This window comes from Enhydra lutris, unplaced genomic scaffold (genome assembly GCF_002288905.1).
Source record: "Enhydra lutris kenyoni isolate GAN:26980312 unplaced genomic scaffold, ASM228890v2 scaffoldscaffold25, whole genome shotgun sequence".
NCBI classification, from domain to species: domain Eukaryota; kingdom Metazoa; phylum Chordata; class Mammalia; order Carnivora; family Mustelidae; genus Enhydra; species Enhydra lutris.
This window is the reverse complement of record NW_019154109.1, coordinates 14,602,402-14,615,475: the sequence shown is the minus strand read 5'-3', so window position 1 is coordinate 14,615,475 and position 13,074 is coordinate 14,602,402. Positions and strand designations below refer to the sequence as shown.

Below are 13,074 nucleotides of genomic sequence, written 5' to 3'. Positions count from 1 at the left end.
TTTCTGGTAATGCCCTGGCCAACTCTTGTTATCAAGACTTTATAAGACCTTTTCCTGAAGAAGTAAGATAGGATAAAACTGGATAACTATGAGATGGGGTGAGGTGGGGGTGGGGAGGGGAAAGGGGAGAGGAAACCAGGGAGCAAATTTTTCACTGTGGACCTTTAATGTTTTCTGAATCATTTGGATACCATTTGAAAATATTATCTAAATAGTTTAAAGTGAAGAGAAAAGTTGCAACACTTTAAAAAAAGGCGGGTGGAGGGAGGAGGACTCCATAGGACTTACATAACAATATGTGATCCAATTGTCTGCAAAATTTAATGAGATTTGGGTGTTATTTTAAAATTTTGAAATAGTTTACATAAGTTTGGAATAGACTGTACCATAAAAATTTGGGAAAATTTCTTTTTTTTTTTTTTTAAAGATTTTACTCATTTATTTGACAGATAGAGATCGCAGGTAGGCAGAGAGAGAGAGAGGAGGAAGCCCGCTCCCTGCTGAGCAGAGAGCCCGATGCGGGGCTCGATCCGAGGACCCTGAGACCACGACCCGAGCTGAAGGCAGAGGCTTTAACCCACTGAGCCACCCAGGCTCCCCTGGAAAAATTTCTTACAGAAACTCATTCATGAGTTTTATTTGTGAAATATTAATATTTAATTATTAATAATTTAGATAGCTGTAATATCTAATTTTCTCTTTTATCATATCAGTTTTTTAAGTTATATTTGAATGTAAACCTGTTCATTTCATCTAAATTTTCATGTACATTAACATAAAAATATTCATGGTAATGTGTTAATATTATATTTGAAAAGTGTGAGGATCTGAAGTGATGTCTTTGTTGTTCTTTTAAAAACATAATTTTTCTTCATTTCTTGATTCAGTTTTTTCAGAGATTTATAGATTTTCTTAGACTTTTTCAAAATCAAATTTTGTTTTTATTCATCCGCAATCATAACTTTTAATATTTTCCCAAATGAATTGAAAAATTATGTCCATACAAAAAAAAGGCTGCATGAAAATATTTGTATCAACTTCATTCAGAATTATCAAAACTTCAAAGCAACCAGAATGTCCTTTACCAGGTAAATATAGAAATAAATTGTAGTACTTCCAGACAATGGCATATTATTCAATGGAAAAAAAAGAAAGAACAAAAGAAAGAAAAAAAGAGCTATCAAGACTTGAAAAGACATGGAGGAAGTTTAAATGCATGTAACTAAGTGAAAGAAGTCAACCTGAAAAGGCTACATATTGTATGATATCAAGTATATGACCTTCTAAAATTCTAAAGGCAAAACCATTGAGACAGTAAAAGGACAATAAAAGGATCAGTGGTTGCCAAAAGTTAGGTTCAAGGGACGGATGAATAAAAAGAGCACAGATCTTTAGGGCAGTGAAGCTATTCTGTATGATACATCAATCATAGCTACTGTCATTATACAGCTGTAAAAACTCAGAAAATACCCAGAGTAAACTCTTATGTAAACTTTAAACTTTGGTAAAAATATATTTAGTTTTGTAAGACACTGTCAAACTGTCTTCCAAAGTGACCATGTGCTTTGGACTCTTGTCATTCTAATATGTGTGTAGTACTATCATGTTGTTTTAAATTAAATTTATATTTAAATAAGCCTTCATACAAACATTAATTCGTACAAACATTTCTTTTAATAGACAGTTTTTTACCGTTTTAGTCCAACTGATTTTATAATGAACTATTTAAAGACATTTATTTATTTAGAGTCTAGTTTACATACAATGTACATTAATTTCAGGTATACAACATAGTGATGTAACATCTTTATACTTTTAATATTGCAATATTTCTTTCAGATTTATTTTTAAAAGAAAATTTTCATAACTTTAAAATTAGGTAAATATCTCATTCCAAGATTTCATTCAGGTGAAAATTCAATCATTACTATAATTTGGTTTTGATTTTAGACAGTATAAAGCTGTTGAATTAAATTAGATGAATTTGTTAAATATCTATTCTGAAATATCCAAAATATATTTTAATTTGGATATATAATATAAAACATATCCAATATTGTTATGAGATTTTCCAAAGGAAAAATAAATGGACCAAAAATGAATATATCCTAATGTATGTATATCCTAATGAATTAATGTTTCATTATGGTATTGAACAAAAATCAATTTGTACTTTTTATACCTTAGAAGCATTACAAAGTAACCAAGATTATAATAATGAGAACTTAATAATGGATGTAGTATCTCTAAATAGATAATGATGTTTACATCATTGAAAAAACACTAAAGGATTTAAAAAGTTTTTAAATCACAATTTTAAGGTTAGGTTATTACTTTTTTTTTTTTTTTTTTGGTCTTTTCAATTTGGGTGTTTTATACATTCCTAGTTAATGTGATGCTTATTTGCCCATTTGATTTCTACTGGCTTGATTTCCTTTTGTTAATCACTTATGAATACATATTCTCCTAAAATGTTGCCTTTAATGGTGTGCAAGCATCTACTTCTGAAAATTATTTTTTAAAACTATTAAAAAATATCTTCTAAAGAACATCTGCATTTCCATGACTCAGTTTCAATACTTATTCCTTTTTTTTTCTTTTTTTTTTTTTTTTTTTTAAGATTTTTATTTACCTGACAGAGAGCACATGCACAAACAGGGGGAGTAGCAGGCAAAGGGAGAAGCGGGCTCTCCGCTGACCAAGAAGCCCAATATGGGACTGATCCCAGGACTCTGGGATCATGACCTGAATGGAAGACAGACGCTCAACCAATTGAGCCACCCAGGCACCCCTCAATACTAATTCTAACTTACTTCCTTGATCACATAAAATCTCTTCCTTATCTGGACTACTTCATTGTGCATACCTTTTAGTGGGTGTCAGGTATGTAAGTGCTTTACAACAGCATTTCTTGGTCTTTTCGTTTGATGGTAAACTCTTTGGTGGCAGAAATCAGTTTTAGAATTGAGCTCAATGTTTATCAGAATATTTTGTACATATTAAGTCAAAAATATTTATTTGGATCAAAATATTTATTGGATAATCATTCTTACAAAGTAGCCTGTAGATAATTTGTATATATAAAATGATGAGGTCTTTCTTTTAAAGGTTTTATTGTTAAATAATTTCTTAGATAACAAAACTAAGCAAAAATAGTGTCAGGTAAAGGTTGAGTGGAGTGGAAATAATACACATAATTTTTCACTAATTTCTGGAAAAAATACTTGCATTTTGGCCAACTTTATGATTTTCTCTAACTTATTTGATCCGTTTGATTTATGAGTATCACAATTTGTGATGTCCTATTTTAACCATAGACCAGTTTTTCCCTTCAAAATGAATTTTCCTCTGTAGATAGTGCCTTTTGATGCACAATTTTTTATTTTCATGAAGTCTAATTTGCTTTTTTTTTTCTTTTGTTGCCTGTGTATTTAGTGTTATATCCAAGAAATCATTGCCAAATCCAGTGTTGTGAAGCTTTTGTTCTATGTTTTCTTCTAAAAGTTAAAGCTCTTATTCCGGGTCTTATATTTAGATCATTGATTCATTTTGAATTAGCTGTGTACATGGTGTTAGGTAAGAGTCTAATTGCATTCTTCTATAGGTTGATATTCCGTTTTCCCAATATCATTTGTTGAAAAGTCTGTCCTTTCTCCATTGAATGGTCTTGGCACCCTTGCCAAAATTATTCAATCATATATACCAGGGTTTAGAGAAATGCAGATCAAAAGTTTTAGAAGTGAAGGGGCTGGGAGGATGGGTGAGCCTGGTGATGGGTATTAAAGAGGGCACAGATTGCATGAGTACTGGGTGTTATACGCAAACAATGAATCATGGAACACTACATCAAAAAATAATATATGGTGACTAACATAACATAATAAAAAAAACTACAATGAAATAATATTTCACACCTATTGGGATAGTTATGAGGAAGGAAGGAAGGAAGGTAGTTTTGGCAATGAGGTGTAAAGAATTTGGAATGCTTGAGCACTATTGGTGCGACTGTAATATGGTATGGCTGCTGTGGAAAACAGTATGGCAGTTCTTCAAAAAATTCTAAAAAGGAACTACCATATGACCCAGAAAGTTCACTCTTCGGTATATACCCCAAAATACCAAAAGCAAGGTTTCAAAGAGGTATTTGTACACCCGTGTTCACAGCAACATTATTCATGAACACTAAAACATGGATGCAAACCAAGTGTCCATCGATTAATGAATAAATAAGCAAAAGTAGTATATACATAAATGGAATATTACTCAGCCTTTTTTTTTTTTTAAAGTTAGGGGTCATGCCCAATATGGAGCCCAATGTGGAGCTTGAACTCACAACCCTGAGACCAAGACCTGAGCTGATATCAAGAGTTTGGCACACCAACTGAGCTACCCAGGCATCCCATTCAGCCTTAATATGAAAGAAATTCTTCAATATACTGCAGCATGGATGAATCTTGAGGACATTATGCTAAGTGAAATGAGCCTGTCACAAAAAGACAAATGCTGTATGAATTCCACTTATACTTAGTCAAAATCATAAAGACAGTAGTATAATGTTGGTTGCCAGGGGCTGGAGGAGGAAAAACTGGGAAGTTATTTTTTAATAGACATAGAGTTTCAGATGTAAAAGACAAAAAGTTAGGGAATGGATGTTGGTGATGTGAGTGTATTGTTCATACCATTGAACTGTACACTTAAAAATGGTTAAGATGGGGGCACCTGGGTGGCTCAGTGGGTTGAGCCTCTGTGTTCAGCTCAGGTCATGACCTCAGGGTCCTGGGATCAAGCCCCGCATCAGGCTCTCTGCTCAGCAGGGAGCCTGCTTTCCCTTCTATCTCTGCCTGCCTCTCTGCCTACTTGTGATCTCTCTTTCTGTGTCAAATAAATAAATAAAACCTTTAAAAAAAATGGTTAAGATGGTGGCACCTGGGTGGCTCAGTGGGTTAAGTGCCTGCCTTTGGTTGGCTCAGGTCATGATCCCGTGGTCTTGGAATAAAGACCCAAGTTGGGCTCCCTGCTAAGCAGGGAGTCTGCTTCTCCCTCTTCCTCTACCCCTGCCCCCACTCATGCTCTCTCTCTCTCCCTCACTCACTCTCTCTCAAATAAATAAAATCATTAAAAATGAATAAATAAAATAAAATGGTTAAGATGGTAAATTTTATGTTATGTATAGTTCAAAATATTAAAAATAAATAAATAAACTTACATCAAAGGGACATATTCTTTTAAAAATTAAAAATTTCTGTCTTTCATGAAAATACACTAAACAAATTGAATTTTTGATGTTTGCAGTTCTCAGAAGGTAAACTGTTTCTGCTACCATTAGCAATCTTCCAACAAATCCAATATTCAGAGGGAGTGCCCACATTATGTATGCAAATAACTTATTTGCATACTTTAAAAGATACTTCTACATGAAAAGGGATAATTGCAAATCTAAATACTCATTGGCATGTGAAAATATGTCATTTGCATATGCAGTTTAAATATCTGTTTTTGAAAATCCTGATGCTAATGTGCAATTATTTGTGGCTTTGTTGACATGTGTTTTTCAGGGTTTTTTTTTTTTTTTTGTATTTGTTTTAACAGGCTTGTTTTTAGGCTGTGGTGTTATTCTCTAGCATTTTTGCTGACCCATACTATTTTTTATTATGTCAACCATGCTTTTAATCACATCAGCATATATTGTGCTATAGGTATAAGTGCAGAATTAACACATTTAAGTGAGTCACTGCCCAAATCCTGTTAATGAAACCGTACTTGGTCTTCCCTCTTAAAACTTATGTTTCCCCGACCCCCTGAAAAAAATTTTGCCTGCTAACTGGAAAAATATTCCATATAGAGGAACATGATTTAATTAATTTACCCTCTCACCCCTGCAATGCTCTTTTGGAATACTCATTCTTCTGCTACTCCTCCAGAAGATAAAATATAGCATAGCCACTTCACAGCTCCATGTATCCAGCCTTCTTTGAACTCCAAAACAAGACATGTTTCATCATTCTCTGATAAGTTCCAGATTTCTATTGGTCTGTTCAAAGCCATTATTTTCCATCTTGATTTCAATTACTTATTCAACAAATATTTTTTTTAAGATTTTATTTATTTATTTGACAGACAGAAGTCACAAGTAGGCAGAGAGGCAGGCAGAGAGAGAGGAGGAAGCAGGGTCCCCGCTGAGCAGAAAGCCCGATGCGGAGCTCGATTCCAGGATCCTGGGATCATGACCTGAGCTGAAGGCAGAGGTTTTACCCCACTGAGTCACCCAGGTGCCCCAACAAATACTTTTTGAACACTTACTCTGTGACAATCTTCCAGGTGCTTACATTGCATCTGTGAACAAAACAAAGATTCCTGCTACCTTGACTAGCAGAGAAGACAGACAATGGAGTATACATCATAAATAAATTGTGTATTATATTAGAAAGTACTGAGTGCTAGGAAAAAGAAAAATGAAGCAGGTTGAGCATGGAAGGAGAGAGATGAAATTTTAAAAGAATGGACAGGGAATGACAAACTTTGAAGATATTTGAGCAAATTTGAGGGAAGTTAAGCCAGAGGCTATATGGAAAAAAAACATTCCAAGCAGACAAAAGAACCAACAGTGGGGAGAACGACCTGCATGCCTGAGAAACAGCAAAAGACCAGTGTGACAGAGGGTGGATGAATGAAGGGAAGACTCACGGGTATGAGATCTATGAGATAAGCTATTGCCTCCTTTCTCTTGTTCATTTTGGTGTCAGAGTTCTTTGAAAGAGTTGCATCATTATGCTCACTAAGCCCTATTCTTTTTCCTCTCATTTCCCCCTAAAACTATTCCAGTCAGGTCATCTCAGCTACTCTACAAAAACTGCTCTTGTCAATAACCTCCATTTTGAGAAAGCCAAATGTTGGTTCTGATTCAGTTCTCATCTCACATGAGTTATCATGTCCATTTAACATTGTTCCCATTTTCCTCTTTGAATCCCTTTTCTCACTTGGCTTGTTTCCTCCTACCTGTCTCCTCAGAGATACTGTAGTACCTGTTTAGAATGGAATCTTGGTCTGATCAGTGGGTCTGGGGGTGGGAATTGGCTGGAAGGGGCACAAGGGAATCTTTTGGGTGTGATGGAAGTGTTTTTTGTTTTTGTTTTTTTTGTTTTTTTTTTTAATCTCGGTTATGGTAGTGATTTCATGTTTATATATTTGTGATAATCATCAGAACTTACACATGAAAAGGGGGGATTTTACTGCATAGACATTCTATATCCATATAGGGGATTCTTAGTCGGGGCGCCTGGGTGGCTCAGTGGGTTAAGCCACTGCCTTCGGCTCAGGTCATGATCTCAGGGTCCTGTGATCGAGTCCCGCATCAGGCTCTCTGTTCAGCAGGGAACCTGCTGCCCTCTCTCTCTCTCTCTGCCTGCCTCTGCCTATTTGTGATCTCTCTCTGTCAAAAAATTAAATAAAATTAAAAAAAGAAAAGGGGATTCTTAGTTAACACTCAAGAATTATTAAAAAGCCATGGGAAGAAATCCACACTTGTATACCATAGTCAGTTTATGAGAATTGTACCTGCAAGGCAGTAGAGAAAAAAACATTATTATATAAAGTGTGTAAATATATAAATTATATATAAAGGTATTATATAACTCTGGTCATGTATAGATAGATGATTACTACATCTAGAATATAGAAAGACAGCCTACTAATTTACAGATAAATGAATAAGTATTCAGCTTTATTAGTTTTCAATAAAATAATACAAGTTAAAATTTTCAATTAGAGGGGCGCCTGGGTGGCTCAGTGGGTTAAGCCTCTGCCTTCGTCACAGGTCATGATCTCAGGGTCCTGGGATCGAGCACCACATCGGGCTCTCTGCTCAGCAGGGAGCCTGCTTCCCCACCTCCCCGCCTGCCTTTCTTCCTGCTTGTGATTTCTGTCTGTCAAATAAATAAATAAAATCTTTAAAAATAAATAAATAAGGGGCGCCTGGGTGGCTCAGTGGGTTAAGCCTCTGCCTTCAGCTCAGGTCATGATCTCAGGGTCCTGGGATCGAGCCCCACATCAGGCTCTCTGCTCAGCAGGGAGCCTGCTTCCCCCTCTCTCTCTGTCTGCCTCTCTGCCTACTTATCATCTTAGTCTGTCAAATACATAAATAAAATCTTTTAAAAAATTTTAAATAAATAAATAAAATAAAATAAAATAAAATTTTTAATTAGATACCCAATGGAATGGCTAAATTAGCAAAAATATAACAAAAGAACATTTGATAATAGCAAGTGTTGACAAAGATATGGAGGACAGAACTTCTCAGACATTATTGGTGGGAACATTACTACTTCCTTGGATTTGAAAAAATAAAGGTAGTGTCTATTGTATTAAACCAAGGATATTTTGAGGGAATAATGACTGGATAGTTATATTAATTTACTTTTTACTTTTCATTGGTTAGACAGATGTGTTCAAGCTATACAGTCAGAGTTTGTTTTTTTTTTTTTTCCTAGTTACTACTTTACTAAAAAAATATGGTAGAATCAAGGTTAACAATAACAACAAATAAGTCTGGTACATATTGTTAAACTGTTTTCTAAAAAGAAATAAAGATATATGAGTTCCAATTAGCAATATAAATGATCATATTATGTCACTGAACAAAATATTATGTTGTTTTTTTTTAAAGATTTTATTTATCTGACGGACAGAGATCACAAGAAGGCAGAGAGGCAGTCAGAGAGAGGAGGAAGCAGGCTCCCCGCTGAGCAGAGAGCCCTATGCGGGACTCGATCCCAGGACCCTGAGATCATGACCTGAGCCAAAGGCAGAGGCTTAACCCACTGAGCCACCCAGGAGCCCCCAGGATATAATGATTTTAAAAAGTTAACCAATTATAAAATCAGAAAGTAACATTTTAAATGTTTAAATGTCTGATTAATGCAGACGTTGAAAACGATTCTGTCGTTCTCCTTTCAGGATTCTATGCAACATTTTAGTCTCTGCTAAATTTAAGTGGAAGTTTTACATATAAATCTTCCCTTCTTTGGTGGTTATAAAATATCCATTATTTATTTCCTTTGAGCTGGCCATATTTGTTATGTAAGATATCCATGTACATTTATTTGTTTCTGATGAAAATAGTCTTCAATTGCTGTATTTAAGTGCATGTAGTTTGTTTCGTTTGCTCAGATAGATACAATTTGTTTCCAATTATTTACAGCATTTTGTATACCACTGCAGGAAAACGATTAAGGGAATGTTTCAAGCATTGTTTGCCGGTACTTCTCTGACACCTTCAATGTGATTAGATAAGAGAGTCAGGTTTTAGATGTAATAAATAAATAACATGAGATATCGTGCTGCTATGGAGGCCTTTTTAAAATAAATGCTCACTGTCCTTTCATTTGGGCTATGCTTTGTTTTTTGTTTTTGTTTTTGTATTAAACATAAAAATAATTGAAATTGAAATAAGAAAAATATCAAGACAATATATTTTGTTTAGAAACAGAATTTTCCATTTAATATGACATTTTGTGTTTCCTTGTTCTCTAAGAAGCTAGGAAAAAAGCAATTGTTTTATTACATCCATTATGTGACTTATCATTAAAGGGCTTTAAAGATTTTATTTATTTATTTGACAGATAGAGATCACAAGTAGGCAGAGAGGCAGGTAGAGAGAGAGAGGAGGAAGCAGGTTCCCTGCTGAGCAGAGAGCCTGATGTGGGGCTAGATCCCAGGACACTGGGACCATGATCTGAGCCGAAGACAGAGGCTTTAACCCACTGAGCCACCCAGGCGCCCCATTAAAAGGCTTTAGATTACAAAAATAACTTTTGTTATCAATACTTCAGTTTTTTTTTAAGCACAGATTTTAAAAACAAATATTATTTTAAATGGAAATGGAAATAAAAACCCGAACTAAACGAGGTACAGGAGAGATATGCATTGACAGGTTAATAATACAAAGGTCCAATACATTCTCCTTTGAAGGTTACAGTTTTCTTGAGATATGTAAGTGGAAAACAACTGTAGCATAATTTTCCTCACTATCTCTAACAATTTTCAAAAATACAATTTAATTATTTAATATATAATATGATTGCATGAATTTTGAAGTTTTATTGAAATATTTTCTGTGGCAATTTATAATCTCATCATTTTATTGATGAAAGCAGCGATATAGATATTTAGTATATCTATATAGATATACATATCTACATGAGTACATATGCTTTCATTGTTAACTTAATTATAACTGTTAAAATTCAGCAAGTATTAGGAACTACTATCATTAGGAGCACAGGTATGTAATTAATAGTTTATACCCAAATGTTCTCTGCCTTACTGAAATATTGAGGTCAATCTATATGCTACAGATCAGATTGAGTAGAAGTGGTTATAATTTCACCTGTGCATCTCACTAGGAATATAATCTCACAAAACATAATGATGCTTTCTATTTATACTTCCCAACATGTGAGATAGTCACAGTTAAATGACAAAACTAAAACAATTAGTAACAACCTTGCTGTCCTTTATTCAAGGGAACACAATCCATGGGATGTGGGAGTATAGCACCTCACAATCAGTGGAGCACTCCTCCCCAAGGATTTGGGGCAAGAGGAAGTTATACAGAATGTCAAGAAGATAATGCAGAAACAGGTTATGATTGGCTAGGAAGTTGGGGTTTTCCTTCATAAAACTGGCAGCTCCGGTTATCTAACTAAAGCTAAGTAGGAGGATTATGATTGGGGTCAAGTTTCCTTGACAATGAGGTGTTTCCTGTATGTGTAGACTGATTTAGTTGGCTTATAGAGTCTTAACTCCATTAACTTGTTATGGATTTGATAGGTCTAGTTAATATTTAGGACTTACTTGGCTCTTGGCAACTTTTGATCATGAAACCAGAAACCAGTTCAGGGCTGTATTTCACAATTCATCATACACTTTCCTTGGAGATGGGAAATGAACTTCTCCAAGGTTTTTACCTAAACATTTTTAAACTATCTTTAGAGGCACTTATTACAATGTGTAAAATTTAGTAGCTGAACTAAAAACTCTGTTTATTACTAATTTGAAAAAATCCTCTAAAGTCCCAATTGACAACATTGAGTTGGTCTAATTTATGTTATTACATTGGCTTAGAAATAGCCAATTGGTATCTTGCTTTAAAAGTTCCATAAATCAGGGGCACCCGGGGGGCTCAGTGGGTTAAAGCCTCTGCCTTTGGCTCAGGTCATGATCCCAGGGTCCTGGGATGGAACCCCGCATCAGGCTCTCTGCTCAGCGGGGAGCCTGCTTCCCTTCCTCTCTCTCTGTCTACTTGTGATCTCTCTCTGTCAAATAAATAAAGAAAATCTTAAAAAAAATTCAAATTTAAATGTTCCATAAATCAAATTTTCATGGTTTTTTTTTCACTCAGTTCATCTTCATAGATTGGAAAACCTAGATAAATCTGTAAAAGACATTTCCATTTTTAGGATTCACAAGAAGTTTTGGAATATAGTGTTAAAAGTAGACCACTTTATATTATCTTGTATAATCAAACAGATTCAAAGCATTTTCAGTCTTAAAACTGACTTTATTTTGTGGTAAAAAATGTTTTTAATTTCAAAAGAGGAAAAAAGGTAGAAAAAAAAGAAATTTAAAAAATCATAGACTGAATAATGTAGTGACCACTTTTGAATATGTATATAAATACTTGGGTCTACCAAAAGTATTTATTTTGTAGCCCCAGTATACAGTTCTCATATTTCGTTTTGATATTTCAGTTTTGATATTTCATTTCATTTTGGTTTATATATAAAGTTTTATTCTTAAGTGTTTGATTATCTGTTTTTCATTGGCTTGATTAATGTATGTGTGACATAATATTGTTCAACCATGAGCAGGGAAATTTTTCTATGAGTTAACTGAATTCAACAACCCCAAAGTGTAAAGATTGGTAAATCCAGATGTAATGGGCATGATTAAATAGTATTAAAAATGACCACAACTGGGCTGCCTGGGTAGCTCATTTGGGTAAGTGTCTGCCTTTGGTTCAGGTCATGATCCTGGGGTCCTAGGACCAAGTCCCAGATCAAGTTCTCTGCTCAGTTGAGTCTGCTTCCCCTTCCTCTCTACCGCCTGCTCATGGTCTCTTTCTTTCTCTCCCTTTCTCTTGTGTTTTCCTTCCTCTCATGTTCCCTCTCAAATAAATAAATAAAATCTTAAAAAACAAAAAACAAAAAACACTACAATTTACACATGCAAAAGGGTTTGTTGTTTGATCCCTTGAAAAGATTTACTATGATGCATGGTTTTCAAATTTTTTGATTTTGACTCAAAATAAGAAAAATATATGACATGTGCATACACACACAACTGAACAAAAAACTTATCAACCAATTTTAATCCAATTTAAGATGAGCTCATTCTAAAGACAATGAGAATGGTTTCTTTGCATAGCTCATACTTTGGCTATGAAGGGAAGTCAAAGAAAAAAATTAAAATAGTGGTCTAAAAATGGGGCTCCTTTATGTAACTTTCTCTCCTCCCTATTTTCCTCCTTCCTTCCTTCCTTCCTTCCTTCTTTCCTTCTTCTATTCTTAGCAGATTATATTATTTACTCTCAGCTCTAAATTCCACCTTTGTTGCTACACTGCAAAAATGGATCTGGGTCCTTAAATATCTTTCCTTTGTCAGCTGGCATGGTGTTAAATTTTGTCTGTAGAGCGTATGCTAGAGACAGCACAAGGGGAAAGGGCCACTTTCTGATTCCAGTGTGCTCACGGGCAGGCTCCTGCAGCACGCACAGGTTGTCTGGTCTCCTGCTCTGCAGACACTCGCCCACCCCAACGCTGAGCTCCTTCAGCTTTCTCCAGCACCAGGTTCATGCCATACTGGTAGTTTTTCCGAAGTCTGGACCCTGAAGATGCACAGTGGGCAGAAGTATCCTGTGGCAGCAGCTTTCCCTGACACTTGGTTCTGTGCTGTTGTACCAGAATGCCACAGGTGAGGCACCCCCAGGACACCCTAGAGGGCAGATTTCAGGAAGTTGGAGAGCATCTTTCTCAAAACTTCTGCCAGGGTGACACCACAGTGACTTCTCTGCTATTC

The 13,074-nt window shown here is 35.1% G+C and overlaps 1 pseudogene; it reads right to left on the bottom strand.

Annotated features, from left to right (window-relative positions):
• LOC111150977 overlaps positions 1-12,667 on the bottom strand; it is a 47,600-nt pseudogene extending 34,933 nt beyond the window's left edge.
• Between the last annotated feature and the right edge of the window lie 407 nt (positions 12,668-13,074).